The sequence below is a fragment of the Podarcis cretensis genome (assembly GCF_951804945.1).
Source record: "Podarcis cretensis genome assembly, chromosome: 17".
Classification (NCBI taxonomy): Eukaryota; Metazoa; Chordata; class Lepidosauria; order Squamata; family Lacertidae; genus Podarcis; species Podarcis cretensis.
Window position 1 is genome coordinate 19,274,447 of NC_137187.1, and position 12,706 is coordinate 19,287,152.

At 43.9% G+C, this 12,706-nt stretch overlaps 1 long non-coding RNA gene across 1 annotated transcript in view; it reads left to right on the forward strand.

The window, feature by feature from the left end:
- Nucleotides 1–12,706, forward strand: part of LOC307206651 — a 16,211-nt gene continuing 3,505 nt past the window's right edge. The window contains exons 1-2 of the long non-coding RNA XR_013834458.1: nucleotides 1–234; nucleotides 1,208–1,275. This is a non-coding gene — a long non-coding RNA (uncharacterized lncRNA). The remainder of the gene's footprint in view (nucleotides 235–1,207; nucleotides 1,276–12,706) is intronic.

Below are 12,706 nucleotides of genomic sequence, written 5' to 3' on the forward strand. Positions count from 1 at the left end.
ATAACTTCTGATTTGTGTGGATATTGTGAACTGCACTTGTTTCCTGCATGTTTGAAAACCCCGACATTCATTACCGTCCTTCCTCAATAACCTCCCGACTTCTCTACGCAAGGCTATATAGCAATGCAAGCTCGCTTTAAGCACACATTTATATACTGAGAGCAGCTCTGCTCATTTTTATATCTTTAAATGCCATCTATTTAAATGCCTTGGAGATGTAAAATGCTGTGTGCGGTAAGTGCTAAGTTATTATGGATTCCCTCTTTCTCCAAAGCACTTTGGGAAATCAATATGGTACTCAGAAAGACTGCATTGTCTCGGGCTGATCTGCTCTCTCTTACAGCTGAATAATATAGGACTAAGGGCTTGCCATACCATCCTGACTTTCCAGATAATACAAATGGCAAATGGGTCTAATTTATATATTTTTTTCTGGGTTAGCTCAAGAGCATAATTAAGGGCTGCCTATCCGTTCATTTACTTTTTTCAAAAAAAGAGAGCATACCATCATCTGAAATTATGCAAAAAATAAAACAGAAAAGCATCACCCAGGATTTATCTCTAGGGGAGAACCAACAACATGGGAAATGGGTTCTGCAATTTGGTTATATATGAGCTGTCTCTTGGTGATAGATGGCACATAGTTTTCACCATGACTATTTCCACCTATATATTTCTCAAATAGCATGTAGCAGACCCTCCAAGCACCCCTATTTTCCAGGAACAGTCCTGGGTTTACAGATGGCGTCCTAGTTTCTGATTTGATCCCAGAATGTTTCCATTCCCTGCTCATCTGTATCATACCCTCCAACATTTCTTCAATGAAAATAGGGACGTGGTGTCGCTCACTAAAAGGAAAGCTCTCTCTAAAATAAATGAATAAATGCAGGTATAATTAACACACACTGAAAAGAATGATGGGCTTTTTGTCTGACAGGAGTTCAGTGACTCAAAAAACAAAACCCAACAAAGTGCCTGCCAGCAAGCAACTGACAAGCTGAGCTAGCCTTGTAAATTTCAAAATGTTGTGGTTGTCAGATTTCTGCCTCTTACACATTTTAATACCACACAAACTTTTAAAGAAGGTGGGCTACAAAAGAAAGGCATGGCTTCCTTCGTTGTTTTTGGTCTCTGTGCGTGCAGATTTTTCTGAGATGAGGGTGGGAATCTTCTTCTGCCAGATTTTAATATATTTCCCCCCTTACAGATAACAAAACAATTAACACTAAGATATTCCACCAAAAGAGCTGCAGGAGAGATGCATAAGCAAAATATGTAAGAATCTGTGTTCGTTTGATGAGGGTGGGGATTGGCTGCGAAGCCTGATGATGTCATCCTTGCACTGGTTTTATTCGACTAGCATGACGAGAGAGGCTGCAGAACAAGAGATGAAATGTGGTTGTATAGGAATGACGACATGAATTGGCTGCTCAGTGCATTGAGATAGCTGGAATTGTGCTCAGCAAGCCGCCTGCTATTCTGAAATGTAGGCAGATTTCAGGCCCGTGTTCATTTTGTTTTTACAAACTTTCTGAATTCCTAAAATGTCTGAATGCTCTCAAGCATGCTCAGAGTCCTGAGTCTTTTACTCTGAGCCAGTATCTGTAGGCTGGGTCAAAGTCTTGAGATTTACGGAGCTGCTCTCCTCACGGAGCTTGTGAAAATTGCAATCTAAATCAGCTCCCCAGATGGTAGATCATTAACAACGCAGGAGGACAGGATGCATGCCCACTGGTGTGTAACACCATGGATATAAACTCCAGTGCCTGAGAGGGAGATGCAAATAGCTTTTCCTCTGTCTTGTGAACCTACAGCCTGCTGCCACCCATTTATTCGTTTGTGGCACCATTTGCACTTCATCATGTGTCCATTGAAAGATCCCCGAAGAATTACCTTAATGTATGAGAGGCGAGAAACAAAGTTGCCAACAGCAGTATGGAAGGCTCACACTTGCAGTACATACTGGCGATGAATGCCACAGACTCGATTCCTTGGATGGGCTCCATTTTAAAGCTCTACCTGGCAGCCCAAATTCATGAAGCACTGCGTGGCAAGGCATTCCCCCTGGTCTTTACTGACAGTATGACTTTATTGACAACAGATGTTAGTGGTTTGGCATAGGCATTGGGTAGACCCCACCCCTTCCAGCCCATCTGCCAGAAGAACTTGCATTTTGGGGTTAACCGGAAATGAAAGATTCCCTGAGCTACATCAAGGGGTAACTGCCCCAATGGATTGCACCTGGGGAGTGCTGTGGCCCTTGTCCAGACAGAAGCATCTCCCATGGTTCTTTTTAATGGGATACCCCATTTCAGAGGGGCCAGGCAGAGGCTACAAACTCCCCTCCCATCAAGACTACACCTATCCAATGCCCAAACCACCAAAGTTGTGACAATTGCTACGAGGATGGCGAAAACCAGCCAGACGGAGCCAATTTGCCAACTGGGAAAATTCCAACCAGGTGTCAGGAACTGGGCAGAGGAGGAGGAGTGGTGGAGGGTGGTGGTAATGCCAGGGGTTGGACTTCCGGGTTGGCACCTCCGGCAATGGCGGAGTTCCTCCGATTGGGAGGAATTTGCTCCGTGGAAATCAGGGTCTGACCGCCACAGCGAAGGCGGAGACCCACTAAAATCACAGGCGGGAGAAGCTTGTGAATTTGGGATTCGTCTGGCACCCTTTGCGCCTCCCCTGCTTGCGGGGAAACCCAGTTTTGGGGATCCGGAGCGACGTGGGGTGAGTTGTGTGGTGCTTCGAATTGATTGCTTTTTTCATGGAGTGAAGCCGCATTGCTGTTGCCGGAGAGCACTGACTTTTCCTGTGGACAATTTGACTTCAAACAACTACCCGTGAGTAGAACGGAAAATTGGATTTACAAACGTCTTAATTTGGTACCGAAACGGGAAGGTCTCAAACAGATAGTCTGCCTTCCCCTTTTGTAAATAGATTGAAGCAAAGAAGCTGCAAGCTAAGATCTTGGAAAGCCTTATGTAAAGGATTAAACTTCCATTGATTGAAATCATTAAACCCCCCCTTGGAAGCAGGAGAAGAGGGGGGAAATTTTGGATTGTGTAGCCTGCAGGAGAGAGTGATAAAAATTAAATTACCACTGCTCTGAACCTGGAAACGGGCTGCCAGTAGATTGACGTTTTGGGAGAGTTCATTGACAGTGAAGAGAACGTATGTTGACAGTTAGTTAAATAAGAGAAATATATTGTTTCCATTGTCCTCTTCTGCGTTTAAAAAGGAGGAAAAGTAACTGAAAATTGAAACTAACTTTACTTTTTGAACTGTGCTTGAAAGGATTGATACAAGTGGAGACTGTTTCCCTCTAGAGGGAGCTTTTGAAACTGTTACTGGAGTGGAGCTGGGGAATCTCCAGCTGCATGATAAGAACTGTGAGAATCAGGGATTGACCTTGGACCATTTAAGAATGTCGACAGGAGAAGCTTTAGTGACTGGATTATGTAAGATAAGCTACTCGTTGGAACAACTTCCCAAGAAGACGGATGTTTTGACTACTAAAATTGATAACTTGGGACAAAAAGTGATTATTTTGGGACAAAAAGTAAGCACCAATACAGAAATTATTCAGGATTTGGTACAGGAATTTACTTTAGCAGGACAAATTGTGGAAAAGGAGAAGGAGAAAGTTGTTGTTGTCGAACCTAAAGTAATACAAGTGGGAGCCTCAGCCTTACAGAGGCAAACTGAGGACTATGAGTTGAGGCCTTTTATGATTGAAACTAGAAAAAGTCAGATTTTGAGGATTGGAGCCCGGCCTGGACTGGAAAAGGAAAGTTGGAAAGATCCCTCCATGCAGGGATTAACTGACTTTTGGGACATAGACTTGGGTCAGGAGGAGATTGGAGTTCTGGGGGCCTTTGGATTTGGAGGAATCTTGAAACATGCCCTGAAATTCTTTATGGATCTTAGCTTTAACTATGGAAATTTGGCTGACCTGTCGAGAAGGAATAAAGCATTGTTAGGTCGGAGTTTCCCCGAGATCTGCTCTTTAGCATCAAAGAATATGAAGAAGACCTGCAGAAGGGACATGGAAAAGAGTTAAGAGCCTCAGACATAAGATCTCCAGGTTGATGGACTGTATGGAGTTGACGGAAGTGTCTGGCAGAGTCCGAGACCGGGGAGAGGAGATGGTGGAAGAAGATTGGAAAATTTAAAGTTTATATATAGAAATATTGTAAAATTAATGAGTGATAGAAAAATGTTGGAATGAAATTTTATGGCCTTAGTGGAAATGTTTTAAGGAGTTAAGCTTAAATAAGTATACTAGTTTTAATGGAAAATAAGATTAAAAATATGTTAAGATAAGACATTTATATGACAGAAAATAGAGAAAGAGGGAAAGGAATTGCTGAGACAACTAATAGAAGTAGAATACAAAAAGGGAGGTGAGAGGAGGTCGATGAAACAAGGGAATGAAAGATAGAATATGGAAAAGGTATGATGTATGCTTTTAAATTGTTTTTGTATTGCTTTGTTTAGTTTATTGTGTTTAGTTTAATGTGTTAAGGTTGTGTTTTGTATAGTTTATATATTGTATTGTATTGTTTTTTCTCTTTTTTGTTCTTTTTTCTCTTTTGTCTTCTTTCTTTTTCTTTTTTGTAAGTTTTAAAAGTAATAAAGATTGTTTTATTTTTTTTAAAAAAAGAGGTAATGCCAGGGGTTGGGCAGAAGATGAATGGTGGAGATGGCCTCACCATCCTGACACTTCCAGGGTGGAGGAAAAGAAAGAGAGTATAGATTTACAACAGGGGTTTGTCGGAGGGCACAGCTGAGAGGCAGATGAGGGGGAAAGCTGGGAAACAATGGAAGAGGAGGAGCAGGCAGAGGCGGAGCAGCAGCTGGCTGACACATTGTCACTAGAAAGCATTCCAGACCCTCCATCTCCTAGAACCTGGCGAGCCTTAAAAGTAGGATCTGGAGCTGCTATTTCCAAGTGGCTGGCCAAGTGGAGAAGGAGGAGCCAAAGGAGAAGGGAGAGTGTGGACGTTGGAGATTCGAGCCTCTCCAACTCCTCCCACTTTTCCTTCCAGGTAAACTGGCCCCTTTTAGCCTCCCATCACTTGTTTTCAAACGGTTTCTGGAAAACAGAGCAGCGGACACACCATGCAGCTGCTGTCTTCTGAGTCCGTGATGTGCGGATTCCTGCTGTCTGGACCTCGCCTCCCCACTCTCCATCTTAATCTGAGCTGCGCCACAGCTCCCCTGGGGGATATGGGGCAAGCAGAGAGTATGCTTCCTCTGAGAATTCCTCTGAGAATGTGCAAAGTGTAGAGTTTGCCAGAGTGGTGAATGCTCTGGTTATCACAGTATGTTTCTGGGCACAATTCAAAGTGTTGGTGCTGACCTTTAAAGCCCTAAATGGCCTTGACCCAGTATACCTGAAAGAGCGTCTCCACCCCCATCATTCTGCTCAGACACTGAGATCCAGCTCTGAGGGCCTTCTGGCAGTTCCCTCATTGCGAGAAGTGAAGTTACAGGGAACCAGGCAGAGGGCCTTCTTGGTAGTGGTGCCTGCCCTGTGGAACACCCTCCTGTAATATCAAAGAAATAAACAACTATCTGACTTTTAGAAGACATTTGAAGGCAGCCCTGTTTAGGGCAGCTTTTAATATTTGATGAATTATTGTATTTTAATATTTTGCTGGAAGCCGCCCAGAGTGCCTGGGGAAACATTATTCCATTATTATTATTATTAGCCTAGGGTGCACAGTACACCAGCCCTGTGACCTCACACCTGATGTTTGAAAGAGCTCCCAATGTGAAAATTCCATTTTAAGAACGACTACATAGCATGTCTGAAAATCCCGCTTGAATGCTTCTGAGCACAACAACAAATCTGTTCCCTAAGTATTTCCCTTTAGCATTGTGAGTGCTGCCCAGCTCCCAAAGAGCCGAGATAGAAAAGAAGTGCCTTGAATGCAGAAAGCGTCACTTATCCCACCATCTGCTGAGCGAAAGAGCGAACCCCTTTGCTATCCAATAGCAATCAAGAAGAAACGGCATTCTGGTTTTATGTAGCCTGTAATGTCATCGGGATGAGGCAACGGCAGCGGCAGTTGCCACCACCACCGGTGAACAGATATGGCCAGGTCTTAAGATAAGCCACCGCTTGAATCATTTGCTGCCGTTTTGGAAGGCGAACCTGAGCGATGCTAAGAGATAGGGAGAAAGTCCTCGGGTTAAGCTGGCATGTGCCAGTGAATTAAAGGCTGGCGCTTGTGACGCTGCATTGCAGGGGAGCTTTTAGCTGTTCGAAGCTGCCAGCTGATGTCTCTCTAAGCATCATTGCCAAGAAGCCAAAACTGGAAGCAGGTGCGGGGGTAGAGGAACTGAATGTGGTGGTTGGGAGAGCACGGGGGGAGGGGGGAGATGGCGGCCAGGAGGGGTGTGTGGAACGGATGAACAGAACTTCTGTTGTTAAAATTCTGTTGCCTTCATTAAGGCCTAAACAATGCTTTGCTTTAAACTTGGAGGATATTTTTAGCCTGATAGACTACTGCAAACCCAGTCTGACAATCCTCTTACATTTATGCACTGAACTAAAAGGCTCCCCTCCGCCCCCCACTCCTCCAGCAGAGCCACGGATTGTCTAGCAGAATGTTGTATGCTGATTATAGCAGCTTTGCTCAGGAGACGGAGAGCATCTGCTTCTTAATGTGCCCCCATCGTCCCCCCCAGCCCCCCCCAACCAAACTGCTCTTTGGGAACTTCCACCTCCCTTAGCCCAGGGCCTGGGAAAAGAGCCTCTTCCCAACTCAAGTCTCCGTCTTCACCGTGCCATGTCACCAGTTCAGCCATCGTAGCATACCACCTCCTGATAAGAAAGAAGGCAGGCACCAGCAATGCCAAGAATTTGCATTCCTTTCAGAGGCAGAAACAAGATGTGCCACTCATGTTTGCAGCCAGAGAGATTCTCCATTCTCCCTTACGCTCAGCTCAATGGCACTCACATGGCGGGTGGAGTGGGGGGGGGGGTGGAAAGGCGAGGGGAAAGGGCAGGTATATATGTGTAATTATAGCAATTGTACTAGACAAGTAGTACCTGCAGCAGAATGTTGCAGTACAGAGGGCTTGTGTTCAGCATTGCAGCCAGCCTCCTGGACATTCCATTCTACCCTTTGTCCCCTTTTCACACCCACTTCTGAACAATCAGCATCCTATGACCACTCAGGGTGCCCAGTCCTCACTGAGCTATTTCCCCACCTGAATTTTGATTTTAATGATTTTGTGTGTTTGTGAGTGTGTGTGTGTGCTTCTGCAAACCTCCAGTATCTCCCGAACCTGCTAATGCTTCTCCTGTGTGCATGGGTGCTGCCATTTTGGTTAGGTAAGGATCCATACTGACAGGAATGCATGACGAATATTAGTAGGGAATCTATCACTGCAAGTGGCCAATGTATTTCCTAAGCTTCATGCCCATCACTTCTTGGGGACTTCCAGTTTTCATTTTGTTGGCCAAATAAAACAAGGCCCTTCTTTAAGTTGCCTGTTCAGCATTCTGTTAGTTTGCAACATGATGCCTTCCATGAAAATCAAGGTATTAAAATGGCATTTGCTATGCCTGGTGGAACGCATTATCGCAGGAGACCAGGGCCCTGCAGGACTTGACATTCTTCCACAGGGCCTGCAAGAAGAAGAAGAAGAATTTGGATTTGATATCCCGCTTTATTACTACCCTAAGGAGTTCTGAAAGCAGTTCTCAAAACAATCTCCTTTCTCTTCCTCCCCCACAACAAACACTCTGTGAGGTGAGTGAGGCTGAGAGACTTCAGAGAAGTGTGACTAGCCCAAGGTCACCCAGCAGTTGCATGTGGAGGAGCGGGGAAGCGAACCCAGTTCACCAAATTATGAGACTACCACTCTTAACCACTACACCACACTGGCTGTTCTGCCTGGCCTTCAGTCTGGGTCCTGTTTGACCCCCCCCCCCATGGGACCCTGTAAGTTACCTCTTTGGCCCTTTTATTGGCTCATGTGGGACCAACATCGATAGCTGGCCCTGATGAATACTTGAGGTTCCCGGCCCCTATGGTTTTAATTTGTGGGCAGTCATTTAATTTTATCCTGATTCTAATTTTTAAGCTGTTTTTTAGTCAATTGTTTGATTGTGTTTTAATGTATTTGATATTTGATGTTAGCTGCCCTGAGCCCAGTCTTGGCCAGGGAGGGTGGGGTATAAATAAAAAAATCATACAAAACAATCATTAAAATGATGGACCACTCATAGAAGTATCAAACAACCGCAGAGGCCTGTTGGCATAAAAAATGTCTTCAAGAGTTGACACAAGTCACATGCGATCATGCCTACCAAATCTCTGTGGGAAGAGTGCTCCGCAAGATGGCACTGGCAACTCTAAAGGTCTGGCTTCTGGTTGAGGCTAGTTATAGAATCATCAAGTCATGGAATTGTAGAACTGAAGGGACCCTGAGGATCATCTAGTCCAATCCCCTGCAATGCTGCTGCTTCTTCTTTGGCGATCACTCGTAGCCGAGTCAGATTGTCTTCCATAAACACAGTTTTAACAGTGAATCTGTAAGTGACTGTGGAGGCCAATTCTGGATCCACACATCCTTCCACAGTGGGGACATAGGTTTCCAGGTGGGAGTTGATGATGGTGAGGGTTTGCCACGTGTGCCTTCCTCTTTGCACTTTTCTTCCTTTCATCCTGAGTTCGAGCGTCTTCATAGCCCATGACACCTTTGGTAAAGGTTGTTCTCCAACTGGAGCGCTCACAATGCATGTGGGGATTGAACCTGCAACCTTGGCATCATCAACACCATGCTCTTACCAACTGAGCTATTCAGTGGTTGGGCTTCTCTAATATGGGGGGACAAGTAACAGACCTTCTCTGGCTGCTCTTAGTGATTGAGCTGGGATATAAGGCTTCAGGTTGTCCTTAACGCTATCCTGAACCCAAGCTGTTCTTAGCTAATTACAAGCAGGAGTAGCTCTTGAATCACTTGTGATAACAGGAGCCGGATTCCATATTCTAATATCGTTCTTTTAATATTCTTTCAGGGGCAAGGGCAGTGGCGTAGCGTGGGTTGTCAGCACCCGGGGCAAGGCAAATAATTTGCGCCCCCTAACCCTAACCCCCAGATGTTGCGCCCGGTGCGGCCGGCCCCCCCTGTACCCCCCACGCTACACCACTGGGCAAGGGTTTTTGGCTGAGTGATGGAGTCTACGAACCACCGTGCAAAAGGGTTAACCTGTACAATGTCTGCAAATGCGACCATGTGCCTTTAAATGCTAGTCTTTTATTTCACGGCACTCAAGGAAGCATTCAGAACACTGAGCACTTTGCAAGGGTGTCCCCCCCGTGCACATGAATGAGGTTGATTAAAAGCTTCAAACAATGAGTGTTCCAATATATTTTTTCATATATAAAATTTAAAACCTCAGCAAAGTACAATAGCTTGGTAATAAAGTCATGAAACTGCTAATGGGATAGGTTTTCTACAAATGAACTGACTACCAAACACAGTAATAAGAAGGCTAATAATATAGTTATAAAAGAGAGAGGTAATGCAGCCAGGGCCTGTTAAGTGAAACTGTAGATGAAGAGGACTTATGTCATCAGTCTTTGAATTTTGTACATTTTGAACATCATCCAAAAATTATAATCCACCGTTTGAAATATTATAGCAGTGACGAGGGAGAAGTGGTCTCCCCCGCTTGGCCCTATTACAACCTTATGGCCTCAAACATTCACATCCTACTGTAAATATATCATGTTCCTTATGAAGAACCTTTTAATTCCCCTCCCCCTAGTTCTTTTTGGTTTTAATGGGTCTCTTGCTAAAAGGTTAGTGTCTGGGCAAAGGAAGTCTCCGTTTGATCTTTCCTTCAATGTGCGTTATTCCACACTAACGTCCTGATTGTGTTCAACAGGACTTTCTCCCTTGTATGTGTGTATGAGTTTCTACCCTGAGCTGTTTGGTATACAACCAATATCTTCCAAACACACTGCAGCAGAGGTATTTCATCATTTGAACAACCCACACCTTTTGAAGATTTCTAAGGAGTCATGCTTCTTTTTGTCATCATGCTATGTCAGCGTCATGCAATGGGCTCTGGAAATAGCATCTGAAAGCAACGCTCCATGACTTGAGACTCTGTAGTTGGAGGGGGATTTCACTACATGGAGTCTTGCATCCTTGTCATTCATGTGCAGTGCAGTATCTGCCCTGACTCTGATCAATGGTGCAGGTTGCAGGAGATAATACTGCTTTGCCTTGGGTGGGTTGAAGGGATAATATATGTCAGGGGATGGGCTGGATCGGAAGATTGGGGAATGTAATCACAGGAAGATCAGTTCCTAACAGAATATTCACGCCCCCCCCCTGCTTCCAGCATTTCCAGAAGCAGATAAACAGGCAGACACAGAAGCTGCACAGTTGAGAGAGGAGCTACCCAGCTATGAGATAGTAGCTAAGCAATCCGAAGGGAGGGAGCAGCTGAGCAATACATCAATCGAGAGTGGTGGGGGATCCCCTCCCTTCCCCCGAACTCAGAGGTCTAAGCATGTCAGAGAACAAAGGATAGGCAGGGAGGGGGGAAGAACTTCCCGTTGGCATGCTTCTTGCTGCGGAAGTGGGGAGGAGTCAGAGTAGGCAACTGATATCCTTGCAGAGGGTTGCCTTTTTGTGCTTGTAACAGAATGCTGTAATAAAAGGACTATAACTCTACCCAGTGCTCATTAATTCTTATTGGTGAGCGACCGGAAGGGAGAGGGGAACTCCCATACTTGACAATATATGACTTTTAGTTGTAACATGCTATGATTGCTTACTTTCAGGGTCTGCAAGAACAGGGCAGGCCACTGAAAGAAGTGTCAACAATGTCTAGGCAACACGATGACCATATACATATGTAATAGACAATCTTTATAGAATTCCTTCAAACCATAACAAGTTCAAAATGAAATCTTTAGTCTCTGAAAATCTTTAAATGAAGTGAGGTACCAAACTTTATACGATGAAAGACAAGCTGTGAAGCTTTGTGTATTCAGCAAATATAATATCCAGCACTGAACAGTGATTCTGGATATTGACTACTGTTTCGTAGAATTCTTCGTCAGTGTGGTGGGAGGATATAGAATTGCTTCATAAACCAATCTTATAATAATGACTACATTATTACATGAGCACTGTTCCACAGCATTTAATATTTTCATTTACATACTTTCATTCAAAATAAAATGGGTTTCCTACTCTTTTCTGGGGGAAAAAATGTGAAAGTAGATATCAGTATATATAAATCTTCTGAACTCTTTTCTTCCTTTTTATAGTCCGGATAAGCCTCCAACTATGAGTTATTCAGAAATATTATACGAAAGAGAGAAACTCTCCTTCTCTAACAGGGTCTGACTTCATATTTATTGAGACAATGGAAGGCAATATTAAAGATTTTACAGTACTGAACATTTCTTCTTGGCTCCTAACCAAAGGAAAATGTGGCTTTAATTCTGTACATTTTGTACAATGGGCCTTGCTAGCATTGCACGTCATGTTTCCTGGTGTTTGTTCATCACATTTTATAGAATGATTGGAGGGGGGGAGGCAGCGGCGAGAAACAAGGTATATTCTATAAGCAAACAAAAGAGATAGGGACAAAGTAAAGGAATGCAAACAGGATGTATAAATTCTAAAGCCAGAATTTCCTGTTAGCGAAGATATATAGAACTAGAGTCATAGTTTCAACTGGGAAGAAGCCAAAGGGAAATAAATAATGGCATTTCAGATTAGTGCATTAATGAAAGTGGCAGCCGAAATCAGTAAGGTTACATAACTCTTTGCTGGAACATAAATAAGAGCTTCAAGGTAATGTGGATTCACAAAGAGTCCTCTCGTATAGATGTTCTCAAAGGACTCTGGCATTTAAAATTTAAGACTGTGCATTTAAAAGAAGTACGTGACAATAAGTGGCAGGCCCTTGTTCAGTTTCCACATTGTACTGTGCCAACTGCTCCCAAAATGCAGAAAGGGGTTAGGGGTTTTTTTACTGTTAAAAATTGGTCAATGTTATGTTTCTCTGTTTCCAAGCTTAAGTTCCGTTCTCCACATTTCGGCATCTTTTTTTTTTTAAGCCCCCATGAAATTTTTAATGTGAATATCCCCTAATACTGCAGTTACCCCCAAATATAATACATTTTTGCAATCGTTTCCCCATATCCTAATGCATTTCTGTATGCTATTTTCACTACTGTAATGCATTTTGGACCATCAAGAAGGCTGATCGCCGAAGAATTGATGCTTTTGAATTATGGTGCTGGAGGAGACTCTTGAGAGTCCCATGGACTGCAAGAAGATCAAACCTATGTATTCTTAAGGAAATCAGCCCTGAGTGCTCACTGGAAGGACAGATCATGAAGCTGAGACTCCAGTACTTTGGCCACCTCATGAGAAGAGAAGACTCCCTGCAAAAGACCCCGATGTTGGGAAAGATGCAGGGCACAAGGAGAAGGGGACAACAGAGGACGAGATGGTTGGATAGTGTTCTCGAAGTTACGAACATGAGTTTGCCCAAACTGTGGGAGGCAGTGGAAGACAGGGGTGCCTGGCGTGCTCTGATCCATGGGGTCACAAAGAGTCGAACACGACTATATGACTAAACAACAACAATGTATTTTGTATGTTGTTTTCATGAATATATGCATTTTTGTGCACCCATTCCCCAATA